At 49.9% G+C, this 13,867-nt stretch overlaps 1 protein-coding gene across 1 annotated transcript in view; it reads right to left on the minus strand.

Annotated features, from left to right (window-relative positions):
• Positions 1-13,867, minus strand: part of LOC134339618 (inositol-trisphosphate 3-kinase B-like) — a 49,754-nt gene that overhangs the window by 34,504 nt on the left and 1,383 nt on the right. The gene's annotated exons all lie outside the window — the stretch shown is intronic.

Here is a 13,867-nt window from a genome sequence, read left to right on the forward strand (position 1 = left end):
CTTGAGCACCGCACGCAGAATATGACCCCAACAGACTCACGGCAGAAGTGTCACGCCACCTGGAAGGACGGTTTGCGGCCCTGAATGGTAGCGAGGGTGGAGGTGTAGGGTCAGGGGTAGCACTTGTTCCACTTGCAAGGATAAGTGCCGGGTGGGAGATCAGTGGGGAGGGACGAATGGACAAGGGAATCATGGAGGGAGCGATCCCGGAGGAAAGCAGAAAGCCGGAAGTGAGGTGGGGAAGAAGATGTACTTGGTGGTGGGATCCCGTTGGAGATGGCGGACATTGCGGAGAATTATATACCGCACCTGGAGGCTGGCGGGCTGGTAGGTGAGGACAAGAGGAACCCTATCCGTGGTAGGGTGGTAGGAGGATGTGGTGAGAGCAGACGTGCGTGAAATGGAAAAGATGCGGTTGAGGGCAGCGTTGACGGTGGAGGAAAGGAAGCCCCTTTCTTTGAACAAGGAGATCTCCTTTGTTTCAGAATGAAAAGTCTCTTCCACAGAGCAGACGTGGAGATAACAGAGGAATTGAGAGAAGGGGATGGCGTTTTTACAAGTAACAGGGTGGGATGAGGTATAGTCCAGGTTTATAATAGACATCAGTAGCTAAGCTGTCTCCAGAAAGAGACAGAGAGATCGAGAAAGGGAAGGGAGGTGTCGGAAATGGACCAGGTGAATTTGAGGGCAGGGTGGAAGTTGGAGGCAAAGTGGATGAAGTGGACGAGTTCAGCATGGGTGCAGGAAGCAGCACCAATGCAGTCGTTGATGTAGCGTAGGAAAGGTGCAGGACAGTCACCAGTGCAGGCTTGGAACATGGACTGTTCCACGTAGCCGACGAACAGGCAGGTACGGCTGGGACCCAAGCCAGTGCCCATGGCTACCCCTTTGGTTTGAAGGAAGTGGGAGGAGCCAAAGGAGAAATTGTTTAGAGCGAGGACAAGTTCCGCTAGGTGGAGGAGAGTGGTGGTGGAGGGGAATGGGCTGGACCTGGTGTCTTTGAGGCCTTCCTGGTGGGGGATGGAGGTGTATGGGGGATGGACACCCCATCGTGAAAATAAGATGACGGGGGCCAGTGAATTTGAAATCCTTGAAAAGATTCAGAGCCTGTGAAGTGTCATGGACGTAGGTAGGAACTGGGGGGAATAAAACAGAGAATGGTACGAGGAACCAAAGACATCGAGTGAGCGGCAGTTCTGTGGGTGAAAACACCTTGTTAATGACAGAGGTCAGAGGAGAATGGCCAAACTGACAGGAAGGTGACTGTGGACTCGCTTTACACCGCACGCTGTCGGAGCAGTGCTGCCAGGATAATCAAGGACACGACCCACCCAGCCAACACACTTGTCGTCCCTCTTCCCTCCGGGAGAAGGCTCAGGAGCTTGAAGACTGGTACGGCCAGATTTGGGAACAGCTTCTTTCCAACTGTGATAAGACTGCTGAACGGATCCTGATCCGGATCTGGGCCGTACCCTCCGAATATCCGGACCTGCCTCTCGGTTTTTTTTGCACGACCTTACTTCCCATTTTTCTATTTTCTATTTGTGATTTATAATTTAAAATTTTAATATGCACTATCAATTTGTACTCCAGGGAGCGGGAAGCGCAGAATCAAATATCGCTGTGATGATTGTACGCTCTAGTATCAATTGTTTGGCGACAATAAAGTAAAATAAAGTAACTCAGATAACCACACATTACAACAGTGGTGTGCAGAAGAGCATCTCTGAACACACAACACGTTGAACCCTGATGTGATTGGGCTACAGCAGCAGAAGGCCATGAACATACACTCAGTGGCCGCTTTATGTGGTGGATTTTCACACGCAAGAGTGTTGAGTTTACAAAGAATGATGCAAACAAAAACATCCAGCGAGCAGCAGTTCTGTGGGCGAAGACTGCAGGGGAGGTTTGTGAGGATGTTGCCAGGACTCGAGGGGAGAGACAGAGCAGGCTGGCACGTTATTTTTTTTTTGGAGTGTAGGAGACAAGGTGATCTCAGAGTACAATATCATCAGGGCCACAGTTATTTCCCCAGGGTTAGGGACTCCAAACCTCAGGTTAGAGGGGAGCTGAGGGGCAACATTTGGAGTTGGAAGTTTGGAGTCCAAGGATCCCCTGTTAAATGGTATAGAAATGGCTTGGAACCCTTGATTTAGATGATTAGTGGATAATGGGACCAGCTCAAGAAGACGTCTTGGATAGCATGGAGCCATTGGGCTGAATGGCCTGTTCCTGTGCTGGGGTTAATGCAAGGGGTCAAACTCGGAGGGTGGCAGTACAGTGGAGATTTCAGGGACTCAGCGAGGCCTACTCTGGGCCTAAAAGCCTGCCCTCACCAACCGGCCCCCTCCAACACCATCGGCCGCTGGGGAGGGGGAGGAGGTGGTTCTGTATCCGGGATTAAGAACAACAGCTCAGCAGACCCGAGCAAATCCAACAAGACTGGCTTATCCCTGTATGTAAATACCAGCCCGACAAAGTGACAATCTGGGGAGTAATCTAGACAGTATGTTATTCAAACGAATGAACCTGGATTCAGGTCAGAGCCCGCACAGACAATAGTATTTAAAATTCCTTCCAGACGTTTCGACAATAGGATGGCCGTGATAAAACAATCTCTCTCTCAAACACACACACACACACACACACACACACACACACACACACACACAGCTTCTCGGACACAGTCTCTCTCACATACATGCACACACACAAACACACACAGTCAGTCTCCCTCTCTCACACACAAACACACACCCTAGCTGGGGACGACTCAGTCTCTCTCTGTGTCTCTCTCTCTCTCTCTCTCTCTCTCTCCCCCATGTAGAACTCTGTCCCTCTCTTATACATCCTCTCTCCCCCTCTCGCGTGTTCTCTCTCCCCCCCCTCACCCATTCTCGCCATCTCCCCCGTGGGCGGGTAATGCTCCATCCACACTGCTCCCTTGACCAGAACTACTCAGCCCCTCGACCTGTGCTAGCCCACAGGACAATCCAACTTCCCCCTCAAACTATGGACTCACTCTCAAGGACTCCCGAGCTCAATTTCTCAGTACTTTTTCCCTATTTACTATTCTTTCTTTCTCTTTTAAAATTTCCACAGTTTGTTATTTGGCTGGTGCGATCTGGCATTGATTCTGTTATGGTGATTGGATTTATTGAGAATGCCCGCGAGAAAACTGACCTGGCGATGGCAGATGGTGACGTACATGTACTTTGATAATAAATTTACTTGGAACTTGTTTAGAAGTTACCCCTGCTAGTTTTCCTGCCCGGAGAGAGGGGAGTGGTGGGGTGGGGTGAGAGGGACGGTCGGGAAAGTGCATTGGCGTGAAGCTGGGGAAACATTCGGGAAGTTGTCGAGAAGCACAAAGCAGAACGGGGCTCTTCGGTCTGTGCAGATCGTCCATCAGCCATTCTCCCCACGTTCCCATACACTACCCCCCACCCACACACCGAGAGGCACTGATATGGCTCGTCATTGGGGTGTGGGAAGGCACCGGAGCACCCAGATGGCCAGACTCCAGGCACAAACCCCGCCTGACGTCAGGATCCAACAAGGAGACAGCCTTGGACGAGCTGAGGAAGTATTTCGCATCAGGCTTCACTGTGGAAGACACCAGCAGTCCGCCATAGCTTTACGAGCTACAGGAGTCAGAAGAGTGCGAAGTTACCGTTACAAAGGAAAAGGTGCTTGGGAAGCTGACGGTAGATACGTCACCAGGACCCGGGGTTCCGAAGGGATCGTGGAGGCATTAGTAATGATCTTTCAAGAATCACTCGCTTCTGGAATGGTTCCAAAGGACTGGAAAATTACAAATATCGCCCCACTCTTCAAGAAGGGAGGGAGGCAGAACGAAGCAAATTATAGGCCAGTTAGCCTGACCTCAGCAGTTGGGAAAATGTGGGAGATGATTGTTGAGGAATGAATTTTTGGGGTTCTTGGAGGCACACGATAAAATAGGCCATTGTCAGCATGGTCTCCTCAAGGGAAAATCTTGCCTGACAAATCTGTCGGAATTCTTTGAAGAAATAACAAGCGGGAGAGACAAAGGAGAATCAGTTGGTGTTGTGGAGTTGGACTTTCAGAAGGCCTTTGACAAGGTGCCACACGTGAGGCTGCTTAAGTTACGAGCCCATGATATTACAGGAAAGATTCTAGCATGGATAAAGTGGCTGATGGGCAGGAGGCCAGGAGTGGGAATAAAGGGAGCCTTTTCTGGTTGGAGTTCCACAGGGGTCTGTGTTGGGACCAATTATTTTTATTTTATATGTCAATGATTTGGATGATGGAATTGATGGCTTTGTTGCAAAGTTTGCAGACGATACGAAAATATGTGGTGGGGCAGGTAGTGCTGAGGAAGCAGGGAGATTATAGAAGGACTCAGACAGATTAGGAGAATGGACAAAGAAGTGGCAGATGGAATACGATGTTGGGAAATGTGTGGGCATACACTTTGGCAAAAGGAATGAAAGTGTAGACTGTTTCCTAAATGGGGAGAAAATTCAAAAATCTGAAGGTGCAAAGGGACGTGGGAGTCCTTGTGCAGGATTCCCTGAAGGTTAACTTGCAGGTTGAGTCGGTGGTGAGGAAGGCAAATGCAATGTTAGCATTCATTTCACGAGGACTAGAATACAAAAGCAAGGAAGTAATGCTGAGACTTTATAAGGCGTTGGTGAGGCCTCACTGAGAGCAGTTTTGTTCCTAACCGAAGAAAGGGTGAGCTGACATTGGAGAAGGCTCACGAAGATTATTCCAGAAGGTTTAAAGGCTTGTCGTATGAGGAGCATTAGGTGGCTCTGGACTGTATTTGCTGAATGAGAGAGAGCTCATTGAAGCCTGTTGAATATTGAAAGGCCTCAAAAGTGGGGGAGTCAAGGTTCAGAGGGCACAGCCTCAGAATAGAGGGATGTCCACTTAGAACGGAGAAGAGGAGAAATTTCTTTTGCCTTGACAGTGGCGAATCTGTGGAATTCGTTACCACAGGCAGCTGTGCAGGCTGAGTCACTGGGCGTATTTGGTTGACGGATTCTTGGTAAGTCAGGGTGTGAAAGGTTACGGGGAGGAGGCAGGAGACTGGGGTTGCGAGGGAAATCGATCAGCCATGTAGGAATGTCAGAGCAGACTCGATGGGCTGAATGGGCCGGTTCTGCTCCGATGTCTTTTGTGACCCAACAAGTCTGAACAGCTGGAATGTGACTTCCTCGCCCCAACCCAGGAGAACAAGCAGGCCGTACGTCTCGGTGGTGGTGAGATATCCCAGCCGCCATAGCCGTCTGGAGGTCTCACTCTCTTCTACAAGAGCTACTTCTTGGTTTCGGTTTTACTGGTGGGTGCCGAAGGGTTCCTCTCCTACAGGGGAAGTGGGGCATGGTGTCAATCATCTCCAGAAGGAGCAGGGTGGAGCGGGGAGTCCCCCAATGATGAAATCAGGAATCCCTCTGCCGTCCCGTCCACACCCCCCGGGAAACCTCACTCTAAAACAAGGAAGTTTCCACCCTCCTGAACCGGAATTGGATGGTTTCCCAATTGGGAGGAGGGGAAATAGTGACAGAGGCACGGGTGGAGGGTGGGGGTTGAGAAATGGAGGAGGGGAAATAGTGACAGAGGCGGGGGGGGGGGGGAAGGATAGGCTTTGGAACCAATGTATTATTGTCACACCGGAGATAGATTGAGGAGCTTGTCATTCATTGCTCATACAGACCAGATCATTACACAGTGTGCGGAGGTGGAACAAGGTAAAACAATAACAGAATGCAGAATAAAGTGTACAACATTGAACAGTTCAGGCCATTCGGCCCACAATGTTGTGCTAACCCTTTAACCCACTCTAAGGTCAATCTAACCCTTCCCTCCAACACTGCCCTCCATTTTTCTATCATCCATGCACCAATCTTAAGAGTCTCTAAAATGTCCCTAATGTATCTGTCTCTACACCACCCCTGGCAGGACATTCCACACACCCACCCCATCACCTTAAATGTCCCTAATGTATCTGTCTCTACACCACCCCTGGCAGGACGTTCCACACACCCACCACTTACCCCCCATCACCTTAAACGTCCCTAATGTATCTGTCTCCACACCACCCCTGGCAGGACGTTCCACACACCCACCACTTACCCCCGATCACCTTAAATGTCCCTAATGTATCCGTCTCTACACCACCCCGGCAGGACGTCCCACACACCCACCACTTACCCCCGATCACCTTAAATGTCCCTAATGTATCTGTCTCTACACCACCCCTGGCAGGACGTCCCACACACCCACCACTTACCCCCGATCACCTTAAATGTCCCTAATGTATCTGTCTCTACACCACCCCGGCAGGACGTCCCACACACCCACCACTCTTTGTGTGAAGAACCTACCTCTGACATCTCCCCCACCCCCCCCCCGAGACTTTTTCCTCCAATCACCTTAAAATTCTGCCCCCTCCATATTAGCCATTTCTGCCCTAGGATAAAATCTTTAGCTGTCCACTTGATCTGTGCCTTGTATCATCTTGTACATTTCTATCAAGTCACCTCTCATCCTCCTTCACTCCAGAGAAAAGACTTAGCTCGCTCAACCTATCCTCATCAGACATGCTCTCTAATCCAGGCAGCATCCTGGTAAATCTCCTCTGCACCCTCTCTAATCCAGGCAGCGTCCTGGTGAATCTCCTCTGCACCCTCTCTAATCCAGGCAGCATCCTGGTAAATCTCCTCTGCACCCTCTCTAATCCAGGCATTATCCTGGTAAATCTCCTCTGCAGCCTCTCTAATCCAGGGAGCATCCTGGTAAATCTCCTCTGCACCCTCTCTAATCCAGGCAGCCTCCTGGCAAATCTCCTCTGCACCCTCTCTAATCCAGGCAGCATCCTGGTGAATCTCCTCTGCACCCTCTCCAATCCAGGCAGCATCCTGGTGAATCTCCTCTGCACCCTCTCTAATCCAGGCAGCATCCTGGTAAATCTCCTCTGCACCCTCTCTAATCCAGGCAGCATCCTGGTGAATCTCCTCTGCACCCTCTCCAATCCAGGCAGCATCCTGGTAAATCTCCTCTGCACCCTCTCTAATCCAGGCAGCATCCTGGTGAATCTCCTCTGCACCCTCTCTAATCCAGGCAGCATCGTGGTAAACCTCCTCTGCACCCTCTCTAATCCAGGCAGCATCCTGGTAAATCTCCTCTGCACCCTGTCTAAAGCTTCCACATCTTTCCTGAACTCAACACAAAACTCCAAGCGTGGTCTAACTAGAGTTTTATAGAGCCATAATGTTACCTCATGCTCTCGAACTCAATCCCCCGATTAATGAACTCCAACACCCCATACGCCTGCTTCACCACCCGATCAACTTGCCGGGTAACTTTGAGGGATCTTTGTACTTGGATCTAATTTTGGATACCCCTATCCTGAGAACGAAACTGTGCACCTTTATCCCATTTATACCGCATACACCTCTCAGATTTCTCCTGTCTTTTACACTCCAATGAATTAAACAACTTGCCAAACCTGTGCCCGTAACTCAGGCTCTCGAAATCCAGCAACACCCTGCTCAATGTCCTCTGCACAGCCCATTCAACCCCAAATACCTACTTTCTCACCATATCCTTTGATGCCCTGACCAATCAGGAAACTATCAACTTCCACTCTAAATATACCCACGGACTTGCCCTCCACCGCAGTCTGTGGTGAAGCATTCCACAGATTCACCACTCTCTGGCTAAAAATAATTCCTCCTTACCTCTGTTCTAAAAGGTCACCCCTCAGTTTTGAGGCTGTGCCCTCTTGTTCCGGATACCCCCACCACAGGAAACATCCTCTCCACATCCACCCTAACCAGTTCTTTCAACATTCGGTAGGTTACAATAAGATCCCCTGCATTCTTCTAAATTCCAGTGAGTACAGGCCCAAAGCTGCCAAACACTCCTCATATGTTAACCCCTTCAATCCCAGAAGCATTCTTCTGAGCCTTCTCTGGACTCTCTCCAATAACAACACATTCTTTCTGAGATATGGGGCCCAAAACTGTTGACAATACTCCAAGTGCAGCCTGACTAGTGTCATATAAAGGCTCAGCATTATCTCCTCACTTTTATATTCTATTCCCCTTGAAATAAATGCCAATATTGCATTTGCCTTCTTTACCATAGACTCAACCTGTAAGTTAACCTTCTGGGTGTCTTGCACGAGGACTCCTAAGTCCCTCTGCACCTCTGATGTTTGAACCTTCTCCCCATTTAGATAATAGTCCGCACTTTTGTTCCTTTTACCAAAATACATTATCATACATTTCCCAATACTGTATTCCATCTGCCACTTTTTTGCCCATTCTTTCAATTTGTCCAAGTCCTGCTGCAATCGCATTGCTTCCTCAGCACTACCTACCCCTCCACCTATCTTCATATCATCTGCACACTTTGCCACAAAGCCATCAATTCCATTATCTAAATCATTGACAAACAATGTGAAAAGTAGCGGTCCCAATACTGACCCCTGAGGAACACCATCAGTCACTGGCAGCCAACCAGTAAAGCCCACCCCCCCCTTTATTCCCACTCGCTGCCTCCTGCCTGTCAGCCGTCCCCTTATCCAGGCCAGTATCTTTCCTGTAACGCGGCAGGATTTTATATTGTTAAGCAGCCTCATGTGTGGCACCTTATCAAATACCTTCTGAAAATCCAAGTAAATGACATCCACTGCCTCTCCTTTCTCCGCCCTGCTTGTTACTTCCTCGAAGAACTCTAACAGATTTGTCAGGCAAGATTTCCTTTTACAGAAATCATGCTGACTTTGACTTATTTTATCATTAGTCTCCAAGTACCTGAAACCTCATCCTTAATGGACTCCAAAACTTTCCCAACCACTGAGGTTAGGCTAACTGCCCTATATTTTCCTTTCTTTTGCCTTCCTCCCTTCTTAAAGAGCGGAGTGACATTTGCAATTTTCCAGTCCTCTGGGACCTTGCCAGAATCAAATGATTCTTGAAAGATCATGACCAAAGCATCCACGATCTCTTCAGCAACCTCTCTCAGGACTCTGGGATGTAGTCTATCTGGTCCAGGTGACTTATCCAACTTAAGACCTTTCAGTTTGCCCACCACTTTTTCCTTTGCACTCACTTCTGCTCCCCAACACTCACGGCCCTCTGGCACACTGCTCGTGTCTTCCACAGTGAGGACTGAAGCAAGGTACCCATTAAGTTCATCTGCCATCTCTTTGTCCCCCATTGCTACCTCCCCAGCATCATTTTCCAGTGGTCCAATATCAACTCCCACCTCCCTTTTATTTTTTTTTTACCATAACTGAGAGAAACTTTTAAAATCCTGCTTTATTCTATTGGCTAGCTTGCCCCCATATTTTATCTGTTCCCTTCTTATAGCTTAAGGGAGCTGCTGCAGGCACAGGCCAAGGAAATCTGCTTCCCTTCGGTCCGAGGTAAATCCAGCTTCCCTCACCCCCTCCGACAAAACCCGACCAGCCTCAAGGTTACAGATCTTCCTACAGCCACCCACGTCACGACCATTACAGCGCATTCAACCACTGGGATCTGATAGGGGTTTACCCCCAGTAGCCACGTCATTCACTCCTCCTGTACCTAATAAAGTGGCCACTGAGTCTGTGGTCTTCTGCTGCAGTAGCCCGACCACTTCAAGATTCGACATGTTGTGTGTTCAGAGTTGCTCCTCTGCACATCACTGTTGTAACGTGTGGTTATCCGAGTTACTGTCAGCTTGAACCAGTCTGGCCATTCTCCTCTGACCTCTCTCATTAACAAGGCATTTCCACCCACAGAACTGCCACCCACTGGGTGTTTTCACACCATTCTCTGTAAGGTCTAGAGACTGTTGTGCGTGGAAACCCCAGGAGGTCAGCAGTTTCTGAGATACTCAAACCACCCTGTCTGGCACCAACAATCAAAGTCAGTTGGATCACATTTCTCCCCGATTCTGACGTTCGGTCTGAACAACAACTGAACCTCTTGACCATGCCTGCATGGTTTTATGCATCTGACGCGACTGACAGATTAGATGTTTGCATTAAAGAGCAGGTGTACAGGGGTACCTAATAAAGTGACCTCTGAGTACACTAGGTTACGAGAGGCAAGGATAGGGAGCAGATGGAGCCTTTTCCCCAGGGTCAAAACGGCTGATACCAGAGGGCATGCATTTCAGTGGAGAGGAGGTGGGCTCAAAGCTGGTGTGCGGGCCAAGTCTTTTTACACACAGAGAGGTGGAGTGCAGGAGATGTGCTGCTAGGAGTGGCGATGGAGGCCAACGCCAGAGGCGCTCAGCACGCAGAGAATGGAGGTAGAAGTTAGTTTAATTACGGATGTAAGTTTGTGTTGGGCACGTGGCCAAGTGGTTAAGGCGCTCGCCTAGTGATCTGAAGGTCGCTAGCTCGAGCCTCAGCTGTGGCAGCGTGTTTGTGTCCTTGAGCAAGGCACTTAACCACACATTGCTCTAGTGTCTAGTGGTGCCCCTTGTAAGCCATGAAAATGCCCAATGCAGGCCTCTCATAGTCTGAGTCGATGTTCCCTCTTTAAAGCAGCAGTCTTGAAGGACTGGTGCCGGGTCTCAGCCCAAAACATTGATTTATTTCTGTAGATGCTGCCTGACCTGGATCTCCAGCATCTGCAGAATCTGGTGTTCCTGCTTGCTGGTTTAGTGGGTCCGGCGCAGGCCGGCGTTCCTGAGCCGTTCCGGAATATAGTGCGACGGTCACAGGGGATCGCAGAGGAGTTTGAGAGGCACACGAATGTGTGGGGGACGGGGGAACATGGGACCGTGTGCAGGCAGACAGGACTCTGTGTCATCACAATCAGGTTTAACGTCACCAGCAACCGTTGCGAAATTTGTAGTCCTTGCGACAGCGGTACAATGCAATGCACAATAAAAATTGAATTACAGCAAGTAGAGATATCAAGTAGTTAAATAAGTAGTTCAAAATTAAATATAAAAAGTAGTGAGGTAGTGTTTATGGGTTTAATGTCCCTTCAGAAATCTGATGACCGAGGGGAAGAAGCTGTTCCTGAATCGTTGAGTGTGTGTCTTCAGGCTCCTGTACCTCCTCCCGGACGGTAACAATGAGAAGAGGGCATGTCCTGGGTGATGGGGGTACTTAATGACCATGGTGAGCTGAAAGACCTGTCTTAAGTTTTTTTCCATTCTACACACAAACACCAAGCAGGAGACAATCCACGGAGGAACCCAGCAGGTCAGGAGTTTTCGGAAGCGTCGGTGCTCCGAAAGAAAACTACGACATTCTGGCAGTTTGGGAATCCTGATATTCCAAAATCTGGTGCATCTGCTGGTCGGGAATGGGAACCAGGATCTGGAACAACTGCCTTTAAATTCACTGGGAAAGATCTGGGACAACTGCAAATGCACAAACAAGTGTTGGCAACACACACAAAACACCGGTGGAACGCAGCAGGCCAGGCAGCATCTCCAGGAAGAGGTACAGTCGGCGTTTCGGGCTGAGACCCTTCGTCAGGACTAACTGAAGGAAGAGCTAGTAAGAGATTTGAAAGTGGGAGGGGGAGGGGGAGATCCGAAATGATAGGAGAAGACAGGAGGGGGAGGGATGGAGCCAAGAGCTGGACAGGTGATTGGCAAAAACGATACAGAGTTGGAGAAGGGGGAAAATCATGGGACGGGAGGCCTAGGGAGAAAGAAAGAGGGAGGGGAGCCCAGAGGAAGATGGAGAGCAGGCAAGGAGTGATTGTGAGAGGGACAGAGAGAGAAGAAGAAAAAAGAAAGAAATGGGGGACACACAAAAAATGCTGGTGGAAACTTTTGGCAGATTGGCCTTCACTGTCTAGTATGGAGGGGCTACTGCACAGGACCAGAGGAAGCTGCAGAGGGTTGTAAATCTAGTCAGCTCCATCTTGGGTACCAGCCTACAAAGTACCCAGGACATCTTCAGGGAGCAGTGTCTCAGAAAGGCAGCATCCATTATTAAGGACCTCCAGCACCCAGGACATGTCCTTTTCTCACTGTTACCATCAGGGAGGAGGTACAGAAGCCTGAAGGCACTCACTCAGCGATTCAGGAACAGCTTCTTCCCCTCTGACATCTGATTCCTAAATGGACATTGAACCCTTGGACACTACCTCACTTTTGTAATATATAATTATTTGTTTTTTGCACAATTTTTATTCAATATGTGTATACTGGAAATTGATTTATTATTTTTTTTCTTCTGTATTATGTATTGCATTGAGCTGGTGCTAAGTTAACAAATTTCATGACACATACCAGTGACAATAAACCCAATTTCGATCAAAGAATCGACTAGGGGAGATGGGGTGTTATGTTGAAGTTGTGTAAGATGCTGGCGAGGCCCGTTTTGGTGCATTGTCCGCAGCTCTGGTCACCTACGTACAGGAGAGGCAGGCAATTGAAACAAGGTGGAAAGAGTACAGAGACAACGTACAAGGATGCCGTCAGGACTGGGGGTCCTGAGCTGGAAGGAAGGCTTGAACAGGTTCGGATTTCATTCCCTGGAATGTAGAATATTGAAGGGAGATTCGACAGATGTATAAAAATTATGAGGTGCATAGATGGGTTTCTTTTCCCCCACTGAGGTTGGGTGACACGACAACCAGAGGTCATGGGTCAAGGCTGAAAGGTGAAATGCTTCAGAGGAGCACGAGGAGGAAGGTCTTCGTTCACAGGGTGGCGAGAGTGGGGCTGTGGGCTCGATTTCAGCGCTCCAGAGAAATCTGGATCGGTACGTGGACAGGAGGCAGGAGGGGTGTGGTTACTGGATGAGGTGGATTCACTGACTGGACTCAGGGCCTGCCTCTGAGCCGCAGTTCCCTACGACTCCAGCGCGATGTGACGTGCGGTAGCCCTGAGGGTGTGGGATTAGGAGTGAGTTACCAGCCCTCTAACTGGCTGACTACCGCGCCCCCAGCACACCCCGTTATCCACACGGGAAACCCCAATCTCGCAGCGAGAGTCCGCGCGAGCACTCCAGTATGCACTGGGCGTTGTCCCTGGGTGGGTGGGGAGGGAGATGGACACAGTCCAAGGAGGAGGGGTAATGAGACAGGGAGGGGGTGGGGTTTAGGAACTTCTCCCAACATCCGAAATTCCCAATCACACAGATACGGAGGGACAGCCACTGAGAGTTGGAGATTTTGGGGGGGGGGCTGCAGGAAGAGAAGCAGCAAGGTGAAAGGTCAGGGATTGGGATCCCCCTGGAAGGAATGGTTGAACAGCCTCCTGCTGGATGGTTTCCTAATGTGGGCACGGCACTGGGTCAGGCAGAGGCCATGGTTTGGAAGGGTGGTACAACCCCAGGGTGTCCTAACAGGCCAGCGAGGATCTGGGCAGGGCATGGCAGTTACTGCTGTTGTACAGCCACAGCCCCTCAGCAGGCCTTTCGGCCCACTGGCCAGTGGGTAGCCCACTGCGCTCATCTCATTGGCCAGCACTTGGGGAAGGCAGGGCATCTTACCGAGTGGAGGAGGCACGAGCTGGGCAATTGCCCCTTAGCATGGAGTCTGGTATCCACCCTTTATTGTCCTGCTGCCCCAAAACTGGGTATTTCACAACACATGTTGTAAAATCAAAGTGACTGAAACAGGCCCACGTCCAACTCTGTCCACTCCCATGGCCCTGCTACCACTCCCCTCCCAGCCACGCACCTAGCCAAACTTCTCTTAGACTTGATATTGAGTTCCCAAGCACTACCCGCACTGACAGCTCCTTCCACACCCTCACCATCCTCAGAGTGAAGTAGTTTACCCTCTCCCCCACCACGCGCCTCAAACTTTTCACCCTTAACCCATGACCCCCAGTTGTAGCCCCACCCAACCTGCTTGCATTCACCCTGTCTGAACCCCTCCATCAGATCTCCTCTCGGTCT

This window comes from Mobula hypostoma, chromosome 30 (assembly GCF_963921235.1).
Source record: "Mobula hypostoma chromosome 30, sMobHyp1.1, whole genome shotgun sequence".
In the NCBI taxonomy this organism is placed as follows: Eukaryota; Metazoa; Chordata; class Chondrichthyes; order Myliobatiformes; family Myliobatidae; genus Mobula; species Mobula hypostoma.